This window comes from Gymnogyps californianus, chromosome 2 (assembly GCF_018139145.2).
Source record: "Gymnogyps californianus isolate 813 chromosome 2, ASM1813914v2, whole genome shotgun sequence".
NCBI lineage: Eukaryota > Metazoa > Chordata > Aves > Accipitriformes > Cathartidae > Gymnogyps > Gymnogyps californianus.
Genome location: NC_059472.1, coordinates 120,017,069 through 120,034,102, shown reverse-complemented (window position 1 = coordinate 120,034,102; position 17,034 = coordinate 120,017,069). Strand labels below are relative to the sequence as shown.

The 17,034-nt window shown below is 44.2% G+C and overlaps 1 protein-coding gene across 2 annotated transcripts in view; it reads right to left on the bottom strand.

Annotated features, from left to right (window-relative positions):
• CPNE4 (copine 4) overlaps nt 1–14,863 on the bottom strand; it is a 250,984-nt gene extending 236,121 nt beyond the window's left edge. For both annotated transcript variants that reach the window (XM_050915715.1, XM_050915716.1), the window contains exon 1: nt 14,801–14,863. The gene's annotated coding sequence lies outside the window, so the exon portion shown is untranslated. The remainder of the gene's footprint in view (nt 1–14,800) is intronic.
• Between the last annotated feature and the right edge of the window lie 2,171 nt (nt 14,864–17,034).

Sequence of the window (17,034 nt, the reverse complement as noted above, 5' to 3'; positions counted from 1 at the left end):
AATGTTAAACTGTGTCACACTGTGGTTTGTTTGTTTGGTTTGGTTTCTTTACTCATTTCCTACCTAACTTGGTGTTGTTTGATGCTTTGTGAGCAAAACTTCCATAATTTCCATTTTTTATGAGGGGAAAAACAATAAACTCCCCAAACTGGGCCCTGCAAATGCTGTAATTCTGCACTGGGTTAGGTACCTGTTCTTCAAAGAAATAACTAGGAGCCAATAGAGCTTATGGCTTACAAATTATACCAATAGACATTTTATCCTAGAATAGTTAGGAAAAGAAGCTAAGTCACAAAGCAGCTATGCTTTCAGAGTCATACCCTCAAACCCTGCAGTACATGGTAAACTCTCTGAGAAAAAATATACCAGAAAATACTGTTTCCTGTCTGACTTTCCATTTTCAAAGCATTCCACACACAATAAATACTTAAACCTCACACCCTACAAGTAAGAATAAAATTAATAAAAACCTCTTAGTATCTTTGCCTCATGTTTCTTGTTCATGAATGAGTAATAAAATTCTTGTTCATGTCATGAAAACACGGAGTGGGACTAATGCCAAAAACGAAAGGGCTCCTGGGTACAGATTACTAAAACAATGAATATGCTGTCAGCAGTGGAACAAGAACTTTGTCTTAGTCTCCTGTTTCCTTGAGATCACTGGGTTTAATTTTTAAGCATCCTTGCTTCTTTCTTGCAGTAGGGAAATGTTCTGATCACTTCCTTTCTACTAATTAGAAAAGGAAAAGTCACCATATCGGTGCCCTTAGGTCCCATAGCCTTTGTCTGTGTACCCTTAATTCCCAGGTGGTGACTAGTGCAGCACAGAGACAGGGCCAAGTGACAGCTGGAGAAACCTATGTTGCTGTGCTGGTTTTGGCTGGGGTAGAGTTCATTTTCTTCATAGTAGCTAGTAAGGGGCTATGTTTTGGATTTGTGCTGGAAACAGTGTTGATAACACAGGGATGTTTTAGTTATTGCTGAGCAGTGCTTACACAGAGTCAAGGCCTTCGCTGCTTCTCACCCCACCCCACCAGCAAGTAGGCTGAGGGTGCACAAAAAGTTGGGAGGAGACAGCCAGGACAGCTGACCCCAACTGACCAAAGGGATATTCCATACCATATGACATCATGCTCAGCATATAAAGCTGGGAGAAGGAGGAGGAAGGGGGAAACATTCAGAGTGATGGCATTTGTCTTCCCAAGTAACCGTTACGCGTGATGGTGCCTTGCTTTCCTGGAGATGGCTGAACACCTGCCTGCCCATGGGAAGTGGTGAATGAATGGTTTGCTTTGCTTGCATGCGTGGCTTTTGCTTTACTTATTAAACTCTCTTTATCTCAACCCATGAGTTTTCTCACTTTTACCCTTCCTATTGTCTCCCCATCCCACCAGGTGGGAGTGAGCAAGCGGCTGTGTGGTGCTTAGTTGCTGGCTGTGGTTAAACCCCAACAGTTGCTAAATCACATTCATGCTCAAAGCTTATTTAATTTTTTCTGTTTAAGGTCTGAGTGCATCTTTGGAAATGTATCTGGATGCTTGCAAGCATCAAATATGATCTAGCAAACTGTTTAAAACAGGAGTGGCCAGCCTTCATAGTCCTAAGAGCCTCACACTAGCATCCTCATATACCTTCAAGGTATTTACCCAAGACACTTAAAGAGAAACCCCAGAGATCATTCAACAGGAAAGGGATGACAAGAGCTCTCATGAATCACACCTTGATAACACAAGGGATTTCACCATGGGAGCTGCCACAAGGGGCCCTTTCAGGCACTCACCATCTATATAAGCCCAAATGCACAAGCAAGTAGGTATTAACAGACAATTCAGGTAGGACTTCCTGCAAGGAGCTCAGCAGCTCCATCCATCTCCACCCCTACCAACACCTTTCAGCCCCTCTGCTCCAAAGCTTCTGTTGCTCGCAGGTCACTCTGCAGCAGGAATCCTGGCAACCCACTCTCCATGTCGGATTACAAACCAAACCGAATGCAACTACGTCACTCTTTACAAGGCTCAAAACATTTTATGCTGACAGCTAATGCATGACCTTTTCCACAGAGGTCAGCTCCTGTGTTTTCCTCCCAACACATGGTTATTAAGAACATTTAACACCAGTCTTTCACTTACTCATAAGCTTTAGCTGCATACTAATTTTTCCTCCACTTCAATGCACGAGTGACTTGGAAACTTCTACCTTATTTTCCAACTGCAATTCCATGGGGTGGTTTCCATCTGCTTACGGTACCCATACTCAATTTAAAAAGAAACAGCACAAAATCCACACTACAAATGTTCTTTGCTCTCAGAGCCAGGGATAGGTCACATCAGAATCAGTTTAGAGAAACTGAATTTGTGGTCTAACTTATATCATCACTAAGCCAAGGAAACCACAATCAATAAGAGATTATGTTCAACTGGAGTTTCTTGGCAACAGCTGCATGAAAATGTTAGGGCTACTCTCCCCTTTGTTTTCCCATATCTTTCAGAAACCACTGGGCACTGCCACTTTTGCAGATCTCATGCATTCTGCTGGCAACCTACACAGCTGTAATTTGTGAACACTGCTTGAGTGCAGCTCATGTTTTGTCAGTGAAGTTAAGGAGATCAGCTACGTTGCAAGTCACTTGCTGCATTCATCTTCCCTGATTCTCTTGAGCTGCAGGAGAAATGGACCGTTTCAAATTGATCAAACCCTCAACATTCTCTCTTCGCTATTTCATTCAACTCCAATTTAGCCTCTGGTCACAGATATAAAACTGCACCCTTTGAAAAAATTAGTATCTGACAAGTCATGGATGATCACTGGGAAGCGGATACAACAGCATGAAAGAATTATTCACCTGCTAAATGGGTTGTTAAACATAACTACTTCCACAATAAAATGCCACCAAGACATAAGTGCAAATAAGTAAATTAACTCTGGGTACTCACTAAAGAGAGTGATAATACAGTAACTATTTGCCCACAGTGAAATGCATTATATCTAAGAAGGTAATAAAATCAAGTCATGTAAAAATCTGCTTTTTGCCAATTATGATCCTACATGCCTACAGAACACATTTGGCTTCATCATCATCACTTATAAAAGTCATGCTTCATCTTATACTTAGTAGAGACCAGGTTTAGACTTTCTTAATACTATGTAGGTAGTATTTATGCAAGAAAACTGTCAGGACCAGATTTATTTCAGTAAAAGGCGGCCAAATATAGCTTGATAGGACAGGAAAGGAAACCAATACATTAACATCACAAGTAGCAAGGTGTAGAAATTAAAGATTTGTTTAAGGCAGGAAACAAGCATCTTCACTGTGGAACTACTTTCTGTGAACGCCAGTTGAACTTTGGTTAAACTTTGATTCAAACAAAAGCCATTTCCATTGCAGACTAGAATAGCTAATTTTACGAACTCCCCCAGTCAACCCTCCTGAGAATCACTGCTAACCTTCAAATACACCTCTTTGAGCAGTTAACTCCAAAAAGTTTCAAGGATGCTTCCTCAAGAAAGGTTTTACTGAACTTCAAAACAACTGGTCTCTGATAGTCTTGACTTTTTTTTTTTTTTAACTAAACAAGGCAAATCCATCCACTTAGGCAGCAAATTCAACTCATAATTAGGTGAACACCTGGAAAGAACACTGTTGTAAGAAATGTCAACTGAATGCAAGAACCACTGCAAGTTGTTGTTTTGCTACAGCAGGAAGTAAAGATCACAGATGGATGGAAGAAAGGCCTTCCTCTGCATCACATTCTGATAAAAATGAGGATTTCAGAAATTATACAGTCTTGTCATCCATTCAACTGATTGTTTCCAAAAACAAAACTAGCAGAAATTGTCCTGTAAAGACTGCTGCAATTTAATTGCTCTCAAACCGAATACTTCACAAAAAAAACCCACAACAAAAATAGAAAAACAAACCACACCACACACCAAACAAAAAAACCCCACACCACACACAAACACCACCACTCCAGTGCATAAAATAATCTGTAACAATCCAATTACTTACATGTTACTGCAGAAGAAGTTAGAAGATGACTGATGTGCCAGTCACTTTGGTAACACCTGATGAATGCTTATGCCACTATGCCTGAAGCTTTAAGTGGCATCTCTTAGATGAAGATACCACAGCCTCTGTCCCTTTTCATAAGAACTAGTGGGAAGTCACTCACATCACACTTTACACATCTCTAGCAGCAAAAGAGGGGTGGCACTTTTCAAAGATGTCAGACCAATACTTGCACATAATAGCAAGTCATAGGGGCCACCTTTGGTTGTCAAAATAAATATCTAAATTGCAATAGCAAAAAGATCGAAAAGGATTAATAAATAGCCAGTTTACAAATTAGTACCATTACCTGTTGCACACTATCAGAAATCTTAGTACAAGGGAAAAAAAAAAGAAAAAAACAATCGCAGATAAACCACACTATTTTCACAATTTGTTAACTCTTGTGATTTTATGTCAGAAACATGTTGACTTCCTTGATGTGCTGCATGGAGATCAACAATTTAAGAAAGCTTTGCCTCCTGTGTAGAAAGGATCAAACATATTTGAAAGCCTACTTTCTGGAAAATTTTATAAAATCACAAAGGGTGTGGCTGAAATATCAGTTGCCCCCAAAACTGAATTAACTGTATCTCAAAACCTCATGGTAGACACTCTCTGTTCTTAAAACTTCCAGATGATTGAAATCTCACTTCTTTCAGAAAGTTTTTTCAGTTATACTTTTGTTCCAGTGAGAAAGTTTTTCCCAGTGTTTAACGTGATTTTCCATTGCAGATAACAAATGTTCCAAGTCTGTAAACTTACAACAAAAAATTTAATTTCTTTCCTGATGTTCTCTTTCTTTCCTGACATTCAAGATGGGAATAATACCAGCACCAGTGAAGGCAACGTAAGTTTTACTTTGCATTTCACAAGAGTCGGAACTTTACCAGCTGTTTTTTCATTAAAACCCACTTGTAATTTTTGATCCTTCTACCCCTCAGGAAATACCAAAAGTATCTTCTCCTCTCTTCATAAAACCTGTTCTTATTTTTCCTTCTCTCCAATTTTACCTACTGTACCACCCTTTCCTAACTATCAAATAGCATATAACATAGCAGGCCAGTGTACCGGTTCTCACCCTCAGTCAATCGCTCCTTTACAACTCTTGTCAACATCTTGAGCTTCACCTTCCTCCATTTCTTTCGATGGCTTTTGTGCTATTTTTTTTTTTTTTTTTTAGAATCATAGAATAATTTAGGTTGGAAAAGACCTTTAAGATCATCAAGTCCAACCGCTAACCTAACACTGCCAAGTCCACCACAAAACCATGTCCCTAAGTGCTACATCTACATGTCTTTCAAATACCTCCAGGGACGGTGACTCAACCACTTCCCTAGGAAGCCTGTTCCAATGTTTGATAACCCTTTTGGTGAAGAAATTTTTCCTAATATTCAATCTAAACCTCCTCTGGCACAAAAACCAAAAAAGTTTTCCTTACCATAGGCAATCCATATCAGCACCACTTGTCACTGTCTAAGACCAGGCAAAGGGCCAATTAGAAACCACATTAGTGTCAGAAATACATACAAAAACACGCTGATGGGTAAAAGTCCAGCGCAGAGAATGCTTAAGTTACGAGGCTTCTCCTGCAGGCATCCAGTTATTTTGAAAGTAGTTCAAATAACCTTGCAGCTGCTATTCACTGTGTGTCCTCCTAAGGGAATCGGCACAACATAGCTCATACTGAATTCACACCTCAGCTTTGTGTGAATCCTCCTCCTAGGGGTTCAGCTGTCTGTGATCCAAGGCCTAGTTTTGACACAGCAGAACTGTGTAACCTTGGATGAAACTTCTAAGGAAACTGCCAGCTTGCAAGAAAGCTGTGTGACAATACTTAGACTAGAGCCATAATAGATAAGAATGGTAAATTTGCAGCTAGATGTAAGATCCTTGAAACATAGGTTGTTAACAGTTCAAGGACTCTAAGAAAAAACAAAAACCCATGAAAAACTATGAAAACCTATAGTGGAAAAAACCCAGGGAGTCAGAATATAGCAAATCAGCAACACTGAGAACCAGTCCATCCAAGAAGCAACAGAAGTCAACTTTCCCCAATACTGATGACTGCCAGGCCAGCAACAGTGCCAGGGTGGGTGAGGACACACCTGGAGTACTGTGTCCAGTTCTGGGCTCCTCAGTAAAAGAGCAACATGGACATACTGGAGAGAATCCAGCAAAGGGCCACAAGGATGATGAAGGGACTGGAGCACCTCACATAAGAGGAAAGGCTGAGAGAGCTGACACTGTTCAGCCTCGAGAAGAGAAGGCTCAGGGGGGATCTTACCAATGTATACAAATACCTGAAGGGAGGGCACAAAGAGGACGGAGCCAGGCTCTTTCCAGTGGTGCCCAGTGACAGGACCAGAGGTGATGGGCACAAACTGAAACACAGGAGGTCCCCTCTGAACATCAGGAAACACTTTTTCACTGTGAGGGGGACCAAGCACTGGCACAGGTTGCCCAGGGAAGTTGTGGAGTCTCCCTCCTTGGAGAAATTCAGAAACCATCTAGACACAGTCCTGGGCAACAGGCTCTAGGTGGCCTTGCTTGAGCAAGGGGGTTGGACCAAATGACCTCCAGAGGTCCCTTCCAACCTCAGCTGTTCTATGATTCTGTGAACCAGGTGTCTTACCTGGAGGTGGTATGTCAATGCTTTCCCTGGTTGCTCACTAATCCTAGTTATCTACCACACATCTCAGTCAATAAATAACTGGTTTATAGTTACGTATATCCTGCTTTCTTAGTCTCTTTGTGCACAGTAAAGGGTGAACAAAGTGACCAAGAGAGAGCATTAGAGCTAACTGCATTAGCTTTTCCCCGTGGGGTGGTTAACAGGATCTCTGTCTAACAGGTTCTATGCTGCTGATCAAGTAAACCGAATAGTTCTTAAAAGTCTACTGTTACGAATGCACTGATGAAATAAGAAAGTCTTTGTTCATAGTAAGTCCCTATGAACTAGACATTTTATCTTTGTGTGCAAAAACTGGAATACGATCTCCCTTACCAGTCCATGGAAGACATTTAAGAATTAATCACCTAAAGACTACTTCTCCAACAAAATTATCCTTGCAATCAATTTTATTCAATGTTGCAGTTATTCTTATTTTTCAAACTGTTTTGAGTTGATGGGGAACCATTACATCAGCTTATTCAGGTCTATCTTGTGGTATCTCTTCCTTGGGTCCAGTTGAACATAGTCCACCTATAAACAAGACTAATAAAATTCCACCCAAAAAAATATTTTCTTGTATAATCAGTCACTTTCATATCATTCTTGGCACTTACAATAATTACAGAAGTGAGACAATATTTAATTCAATACTAAGGGATAATCTCATAAAAACATATGTTTAAACATTTTGCATGCCTTTTTGTGTATACTTTGTTGTAAATCAGCCATTCATTACAAATCCATGTTCAGAGAGATGAGGTTTTAGTCTCTTGTTTCTAATTACAAGCTGCATCTGACATTTCAAACTGCAGTTACAACATGCATATAACAAACATTTATTTTGCTTCATCTCGTAGCCCTTCAATAGAGAGAGATACAAAGTATCTGAGCTTGTGAAGAAAAAGTGACTTTCAAATATAGTTCACCAGATTCCCCAGTTCTGACTACTCTGTAGTCCTATGGCACAATTCCTTCTTCTGGCAGATAAGATTTTGATGGATATGAGAAGGAAGGACTGATACTGTCATTTTTCCTATAAGTTGCACTTGAGCATTTAAGATATCAAATCAAAACAGACAGAAATATTTATTTGGAATCTCTATCAAAGTTAGCATGGCTGCTTATGTTACAAAGAGAAGCAAAATTAAAATTAAAGTTAGTCAAGCAGCAGTTAATCTGGATGAAGAGACAAAAGGACTTTTCCTAAATTCAGAGAAAATGACATGTGCCTTAAAAGTTTCTGCTTGCTCTTTCTTTGCTTGTCTGTGGCCAAATCCAGCGTGTACTGTCAGCCCCAACACAAAGGCTGACATGGTATTTTATACATCTGCAAAATAACCAAAACCTAAGCTGTAGCACAGAAAAAACCTTCTTCTGTTTCTTCCACACAAGTGAAGCTGAGCCTCAGCCCAGACCATTAACACAAGCTTAAGACTGAAAGCCTTTCTGCAAGTTCAAAAAGAACATACTCAGGCAGTTTACAAGCTACCTGCAATCCCCCACAGGAAACTGGACCCTACTTAAACCACTCTGACAGACAGGCTAGTCCAATTTTCTGTTTTCCCTTCCCTTACTCTTCTCCTCTCCTTCATCTATACACTAATTCCATACAAATAATTTCATAGATCCCCCCCCCCCCCCTTCCTTATTTCTTCAATCACTATGCAAAGATAAGCCTATCTGGCCAAATGTCTGGCAAGATCTCCAAGTCATTTTCAATCTTTCTCAGTGAACCTTAATGATCCCATAAAACTTTCACCATAAATTAACAACCAAGTAAAAGCATCTGCTTTTATCTGTTACCAACACATGATGTACCAAGGCAACATTTGCACCAGGAGTATACAAATGATGCACAACTCCATCAACTCGCAAATGCAATGGTAACAGCAGCTGCAATTAGCATAAAACCAAATAAGAAACAGCTGTCCACATTACTTAGCACACTGTTAGCTGTGGGTTATTCATTTGTCCACATTTCCAAGGATTTTACTGGCATTGACATCAAAGTGCCACTTACAGCCCTCACATAACTGTACAGATATTCTCTTACTGCAGATATTTTACAAGACATTTTTTAATTCAAGAAGCCAATTCTGCATATATCAGAATATCCAGTTGCTTATTGACAGAATCCTTCTAGGTAGCAACTAACATTAACAATCCTAGTCCTTCACATTATGCTGAGCCACAGTGACAAGCATTACTAAAGAAAACAATCTTGCCTGAAGGCTCTAGACAACATAATGCAAGAGGAGAAACTCCCTTTAGTAAACAGACAATCAAAAAAGAGTTAGAAATTAGTTGCAAATAACACCCATGTCCAAGCTGCACCCCATAGCCAAATGATTGGCTTTTGCCACCTGTGAGAAGGGTGTCTTGCCCTCTCCAGATGTACAGTGAATGTCTGTCTTGCTGCCTGATGACTGACAATCCACATAACATTTAGTGATCAATTCACAGTAAATAATTCAGTGGAGGAAATTACAGCAGGCAAGAGATTAGGAAAGCATGGATTAACTGCACAGGTGTCATGCCAGAGCAGTTCCACAGCTCACAGTCCTTTCCACCATGAAAACCTTTCTTGCTTAGGGCACATCTGCTTTCCATTTGTCCGCTGCTCAGCTAAAGGGAATCTTACTCCGTACTACCCCAACTCTCTGTAACAGCCACTTACAGACTTTGCTGATCCATGAATGACACTCATTAGCAAGTTAAATGCTGTAGGTACTCCCCCTGTGTCAATCATGCATCTATTGAAAATAAATGAGGAATCAAAGTCACATGGGTAGCTTCACATGGGTAGCTATAGCCAGGAATCACCGCTCTAGCTACAGGTTGGTCTGGCCAAGGATCCTCTTAGTACCCCATCCTGAGGTGCTTCTTGCACTCCCTTCAGGCAGGCTACCAAAGAAGCTGGCGATCATTTCATTTCCACCTTTGGAGGGCCTGGGCTGGAAAAGTAGGAAAGGTTAGTGGTAAGAAGATGTCGGTGGTGGTGGGGCAATGAGCTAAGTTAGGAGAGGAAACCCCTCCCAGCCAGAGAAGCTCCTATACATAACCAGGCCCACAATGAAAGATCTTTGCTGTCGAAGCACTTCTGCTGAAGCAGCAATTTTCTTGCCCCACACCCCCCACAGCAGCTCGCTCACCAACGCAGAGGGCCCGTTCCCTGTGGCAACCAGCCAGGGTACTTGGACACCCTCTCCCCAGGGCCCTGCGACACCAGGCTGCTTTGCACTGGGATGCGCAGCAAAATTCATCTGAACGCAACTTCGAAGTGTATCACTTCGATCGCGTTACAGCCCCGTGCGGACCACCTATGCGGGACTTCGAGTGGCCTTGTTTCGGTCGAGTTTACCTCGCTATTGTCAGTGAGCTAAGACCAAAATAACGCAGCCCCTCACTGTGAACAGAGCGCGCAGGCGGGTGATGTAGTTTACCCGAGGAACGGATCGAGTAAATCGGGATTAATGTCCCTGCTCCGCAAACCAGCCGGGATCCCCGGGGTGGGGGGGGAGGGCCGGGCGCGCCCTCGCCCGGCATCCCCGTCGCCGCGCTCCGCCGGTCCTCGGGCTCCCCCTGGCGGCTCCGCCCCGCGCCCGGCGGGGAAGGGGGAGCGCCCGCCCGCCCAGCCCCGCTGATGCCCCACGGCGCGGCTCCGGCGCTGGCGAGGCAGCCGAGCCCCGCTCCCCTCCCACGGCGTGCGGCCAGCAGCGTCTCCGCTGCCCTCGGAGGTCTCGGGTAGGTTAATCAAATGAAGAGGCCGGCAGGCAGGGGGGTCGATACCGGGACTGCGCGTCCCCGCGGGCTGCCATATTTAGCCCTAGTCTCGCTTATCAAATCAGTATCACAGGTTGCCACAAAAATGTTAGTATCAAGCAAATCCCGTAGTTTCTGCAGGGCACTGGTGGAACTCCCAAGGCAGTTTACTTGGACGCACCCTTTGTATAGTCGTTTTCTTAAGGAAATCAATGGCAATTGGGTCATTTACTGCATCAGTTTTCACCCGGTATTTGACTATCGGAGAGAAAGGGAGAAGTCCTGGTAAGGTTTCCCAGCAAAGCCTGAATTAAGCCACTTGCAATGTTATGTTTCCATTCTTGTCTGATAGCATGTACGATCCCACTCTTAATTCATTTTTGCAGTTTGGATGGTCTCCAAACACCTGCACTGAAATACATTACAAGTACTGTACTCAGCTGTAGCAGACTTTGTAGGTATAGTATTTCTGCACGCTCACAGCTGTGATTCAGCAAAGCTCTCAAGCCTATTTACCAAAACACTTGGGCATGTGTTAGTTTTGAAGCATACACGTAGCTCCCCTTATCTCCTTATCTCTGTGTAGCTTTTTCTAGGGCACAAATGCCACTTTCAAATTTACCTTTCTTTGAGAATCAAGGCTGTTTAAGGATATGCACACCACCTTGAAGAAGAAGATGTTCCTCAACCAAAGCAAGAAGGCAACTTCACAGTTGTGTAGTGTTTGCAGCATAAAAGGGCAAGCAGAAGCAAATTAACACAACTTCTTTTTGTTAATTTGCAGTAAACACAGAAACTACAATTGGCTGATTAGTGGGAGACAACATGAGGGTCTTCAGCTACTCAAATCTGAGTTTACACAGAATAAATGCCTCTCACTGCCAACAGCTAGCAGCATCAATGGCGCATACAACTGAACCAGCAAAGGACACTTCAGTTCCAGGTGCAGCCAAAAGCAGAGCTCCTCAGAGCAGTGTGCCTTGCTACACAGAGATTTTGCTGTCAGGCATCTTGTAAAAAACTAAAACTATTTAGCCACTCTTTAAAATCACACGTTGCAGTTCTTAAGAGCAAAAATGGACTTAAACTTTGAGTCACAAATGCTTAAACCCCAAAGTTACCATTTTCACAGCCACCTCAGCATAGCTCTTTGTAGGCATGTATTCTTTGTCCTCAAGTTAGATCTTCCTGCTTGCTTAAAGTCACCTTTCCAATGAAGTACACTATAGTGGATGATATTAAATTTTAGTTTGGATATTTATGTGAAGTGTTGCTGACTAATGGTTGCATCGGGAGCCATAATGCTGACCGCTGGCTATCTCGCATTCAAATGCCCCACTCTAACAATCCATTAACAGAGTGTTGGTTTTGCATGGAGTCTACTAGATGATTTTAAAACATTAAAACAACAAACCTAGGATAAGGGAAGCTATGACAGCATAATAAAATACCAATGCCTACCAAATACCATGTGCATGCAAAGACATAGAAAGCCGTATAATAGAAAAAGACTTTTTAAACTTTGAACATTGTCAGCCAACCATTGGATGCAATACCTAGAAATATCTTTATTTTATAGCATAATTCAAACAATCTATAGCAAACAAGGCAGACAATCCAGGTCGGATTGCCAGTCTAGACCTTTTTCCATCCGGCTTCAACTTCTTGCTCTTTCAGACCTCCCGAGTGACTCGGCAAGGCACTTAGTCTCTCCATTTCCGTGGTACTTTCCTATCCCACCCTTACGAAGACAGATCAGCAATTGTGATATATCAGTGATAGCTGCCATATAAACGTCTCCTGTAAAAGGGCACCGAACACATAACACCACAATGAGTACTCCATTAGCTTTTCTGCGTATGGAGAGCTCCAAGCTTTGGCATGCTGCTAAGAAGATAGTTTTTCTGTTCAAGGTACAAACATCCAATCTTATGAGTAGAATTTGTTCACCATAATTCACCTCACTTCAGCATTTTAAACTGCGGTACGTTTAAGCACCCTATTTTAGAAAAGTCTCTCCCCAAAGATTAGGAGATGGACAGTTAGGCATGATAGCCCAGCTACACACTGGCTACTGAGCTACACAAACTAGTAATGCTCTTCACATGCATATTAAGAATCTCTTTTTGAATGTTATTAACAGCTTTCCTGAATACTTTTAACTTTAGCGATACACAATTTGTTTTCTATCGTCCTAGCCCAGGAAAGCTGTTCAGCACATGCCTGAGTTTTTCCACAGACTTATCCTTAATGATATTAGGTATCCAAGCCTCCAGTGTGGTCATGAGGAAGACATCTATCTACAGACACTGAATTCACATGCGTGTATTCATACTGGATCATGGTCTTAGTTTGGGAACACCAGTGCTGAAGTACCAAAGCTAACAGAGTTACACTTGTATGCCCTACTTCAGAAACACTACCTGTTCTTTTATAACCAAATCCAATTGCCCCAAACATAGCAAATACACCTGCCCCACTAAGGCTTATTTTAAGGCTATTTGAAACTTTCCAGTAATGTGCATTTGAACTGCACAGACCACAATACAGTGCCTTTTTCTCACTCGAAGAGCTAGATTGATCAGAATTTTGCCACCTGAAATTCCAAGGACCCAAGAACAAACTTGAGAAATGCCATCCCAAAGGAGTTTTCTCATCTGAAAGTACTTACAGCATAAAGAAAAAGTGTTGGGTTTTGTTTGTTCCACCCTCCCCAAGTCTGGTCCTATATTGCTGCTATTTGAAGTGCAAGAAAGTTTCCATTTTATTTTACTTACTTTCACACCTTAAAAAAAGCAATTTGACAGCAACGTTTGCAGTTGCAGCAACAAGAAAAGTTCCACAAACAACTGACTAGAATCCGTAATCTGCTTACTGTCAGGTATTTTAGGAACACAGAAAAAAACGGAACAGCAGTAACTGAATAGTCAGGTCACATGTGTGGAAATTGCAACCTGCAAGCTTTTCTGGGAGCAATGCTCTGTTTTCTATAACATTTCTGCATAATCACACCAGAAAACATGCTCTTTAGTAGATAGCCTATGATTACATGCACGCCTGTACATCTTCTATTACAGCTGGGTCCCTTGTTCTTGACTAGGGCTTCTGAGGCTCAACTGCAACACAAGCAATAAGGAATAAAACACGTTCAGGGTGAAAACAGTTGACTTTACCTGGCACTGCCATCAAAACACATGGAGCATTTCTAAGTTTCAATCATTATCTCCAATGGGTATCACTCATTTCTCTGTTTAACCAACAGGTTTACTCTTCTTTAAGGCAGGTAAATCAGTCCTCCCACTCCGTTGGACGTGTCAAGCAGAGAGAGCTGACTTCTTAAAGTGGAGCCCCAAAACTAATCTGACTTGAAAGTACTTCAGCTGGACCAGTGAAAACAAGACCCAGATGCAAAGTTATCTGAGCCCGTACTGCACATCTACAGCCAGTTGTGTAACAAACCTCAGGACAATTTTACAGGTCTTAATCAGGCAAAACTCCCTGCTGATTTCTACGAGGGAGCTCTGATCAACCAAAAGCTGCAAGAACTGGATCCAGTTTTCTCCCTTTTAATAAAAAGGTTTATTTTGAGCTACTAGAACATCAGATTATATGAACTCGGCAAGCCCATAACTCTCGCTTTAATGGCATAAGGAATTTGTCCTGCGTTTAATCTACCAACCACAGAAATTAATCTCATCGGCACTCTGTCTTTGGTAGCATACAGAAAAAAAAACCAACCCTAAACTGACATGAAATAATTTCACAAATAACGGACCCATTCTCCGGCTGCGACCTTTGTACGACAGCTAAAAGAAAAGATGGCACGGGCGGTGGGAGATTCACGGCTCTTTAAGTGAGCTACTTCACCTTTGGGTAAACGGGGAAGACAAGCGTCCCCGCTCGGGTTCCTCCCTGAAGTTGCGCCGCTCCCCGCGGCAGCCGGGGAGCTGCCGACCACGGCCGCTGGCGGGAAGAGAAGCCACCCGCGACGCGTCCACAAGCGAGCGGCGGGGGCCGGCTCCCTCCCCGCGGCGGTGCCCGCGACCACGCCGAAACCGCGGCGGGAAGACCCGGGCGGAGCGGCGGCGGCGGCGCCGAGGGAGGGAGGGAGGAGGGCGGGCTGCGAGGCGCCCGCTCCACGTGCGCCCCGCTCCGCTCCGCGCCCGTCACCAACGGCCGCAGCGCCCGGGTGAAGCCTCGCGCCGTAACCGACACCAACGGCCGGGGCGGCAAAGCCCCGCGCGCCCGTCCCGCCGCACCTGCCCCACTGCCGCCCGCTCCCCCAACTTCCCCTCGGGTGCGCCGCCCGCCCCTACCTGCCTGCCGGCGGCGGCGGCGGCGGCGGCAAGCCCCCTTCGCCCGCGCCGGGTCCCTCTCAGCGGCTGGCGGGAGGGCAGGAGCGCTGTCCCTCCGGCAGGGCGAGCCCCATGTGAAGAGGAGCGAGGGAGCCCGGCGGCTCCACCGCCGCCGCCGAGGGGAGGGGACGAAGGGAGGGGGCGGGCGCGCCTTGACGCGCCGGGCGCTCCCCCCGCTCGGAGCCGCCCCGACCCCGGCGGTGCCGGAGCCGCGGAGCCCGCGGCAGCGCCCCCTGGGGGCTGCGGCCGGGACGGAGCCTCCCTCGCACGGCGAGGCGAGGCCGGCGGGCGCGGTGGTACGAGCGTGTGCCTGCCCAGCCCCGCTCCCCGTCGCCTGTGTTCGCCCACCTCCCGGGGCCGCAGCAGGGGCGGCACGGGCTGGCCACGCCGTGAGGCTGGGGCAGGGGTGGTGCTGGAGGTGCTCCGGGTCTCCCTGGTGCACATCTCTGCCCTCCCAACCGGGAGCACCGAATTCTTCTCTGGGGCCATTTCGGCTAACCTCAGCACCAGGGGAGGAATTCCGGTTTGCTTGCGCCGCTGAGAAGCCGCGAGCGTGGGGTTAACTAAGTCCAACCAGTCTTTCCAGTGAGCCTACTGGTTCAAGTTAAGCATTTGGTTAAATTCGGGCTGTGACATCCACACGCCCGGCAAGCAGTGCAAATGCATCAGGGCCCACAAGCTGGGGCAACAGCAGGGCCGGCCGGCAAGAGCGAGTAGGCTTGGTTGGTTGCTGAGGGGCCACTGCTCCTCCTGGCATCAAGGCTCTCGCTGATTCTGCAATGCCTCTCTAGATGTCCTAACAGGGAGAAGGGATAGGATGGCCCCAACTAAGCAGAAAAGAATTCTTACAGTTAAAACACAGCACAAGGACTTGGGATATCAGAATTCACTGTTTGACTTTGCCCACCCATAGCAGCCACTCAGTTCTTGATCAGCTGTGGTGATGCTGAAGTGTGTTCTTGTGAAAAGTCTGGCTGGCTTCCCAGAAATCCTCAGATTACGCAGAGAATTGGGTTTGCACTTGTCAGTTAAACACATGCCTAAATGTTTGTGGGATACAGCATCTTTGTGCCATAGCTCCCCATCTGTATAATGTAATTTCCCCTCCCTACCTCACAAGAATCTGATGAAGGTAAATTCATAAACCTCTCCAAGGCACACCGATTTGACAACGATAGAGCTCCTGGATCATATCCACTGAGAGACAGATGCTGCAGTTGCATCCCGTCCTCCCCCAAATAGGCATAAAGATATATACACAAAACATTTTGAAAGAAAGACCTCTCCAGTCATGCGAATTTTCCAGGAAAGGAAAGGAGCGCAAAACAGAAACACATCAGTCTTATGCTGTGAAGTTGATGTCAGGTGTTTGCTGAGCTCGCGAATCCTGGACTACTGCTCCTGAGCACTCTGAGGTGTGAAACAGAGAGCAGGCAAACACACACATTTGCTAGCCCAAACCAGGAACACTCATCACAAGTCTTCCAAATTAAAAATAATAACAACCACTACTTGGGGTGTGGCTGAAATCTGCCAGAAAACCCTGACTCTCTAATTAGAGGCTTTAACATCATAGTGCTGCACATGTTAGAAATATACACCGTGAACCTGATTTTTTCCACAGTGCAGCTAAAGTGCAAATAAAAAGCAGCATTTTACTGAGCATATTATGCAAAAATATTGCTGATCAGTAATTTGTTCACAGCATTAAAATCAAAGATCAGTCATTCTGTTTATGCATCCACGGAAATAAACTTAATTTACTTTTATAGTACAGTGAGATTTACACAAAACTCATCTAAATATAATTTGCTGTCACAAACAGTATGATTTCCCTTGTTTTTTCCATGTACCTCTTCTCTGTTACTATTTTTGTAAAAGTAAAGCTGCGATTTTTTTTTCCTTATGCACCCAGTGTATAATAGCCTAACCACAGAACTAATCAAGCTCTCCAGAAAGCCAAGGTTTCCCTTAGTTTTACTTGGATCTCACAAATATTTTAGCTTAATAACAGGAGAACCATATTGCACTGAAATATATTGGTGAAACCTCCAGGGAAAATCTGTGCCTTAGTACAAAGGCAGGTTGTGCTATCCCGGAATAACTCTTGGGCAAGGCTGCTTGGTTCCTAGACTCTGCGTGTTGTGTCATGGCTGGGAGCTGTGACAGCACGCTGGATCTGCTTCCTGCTAGCA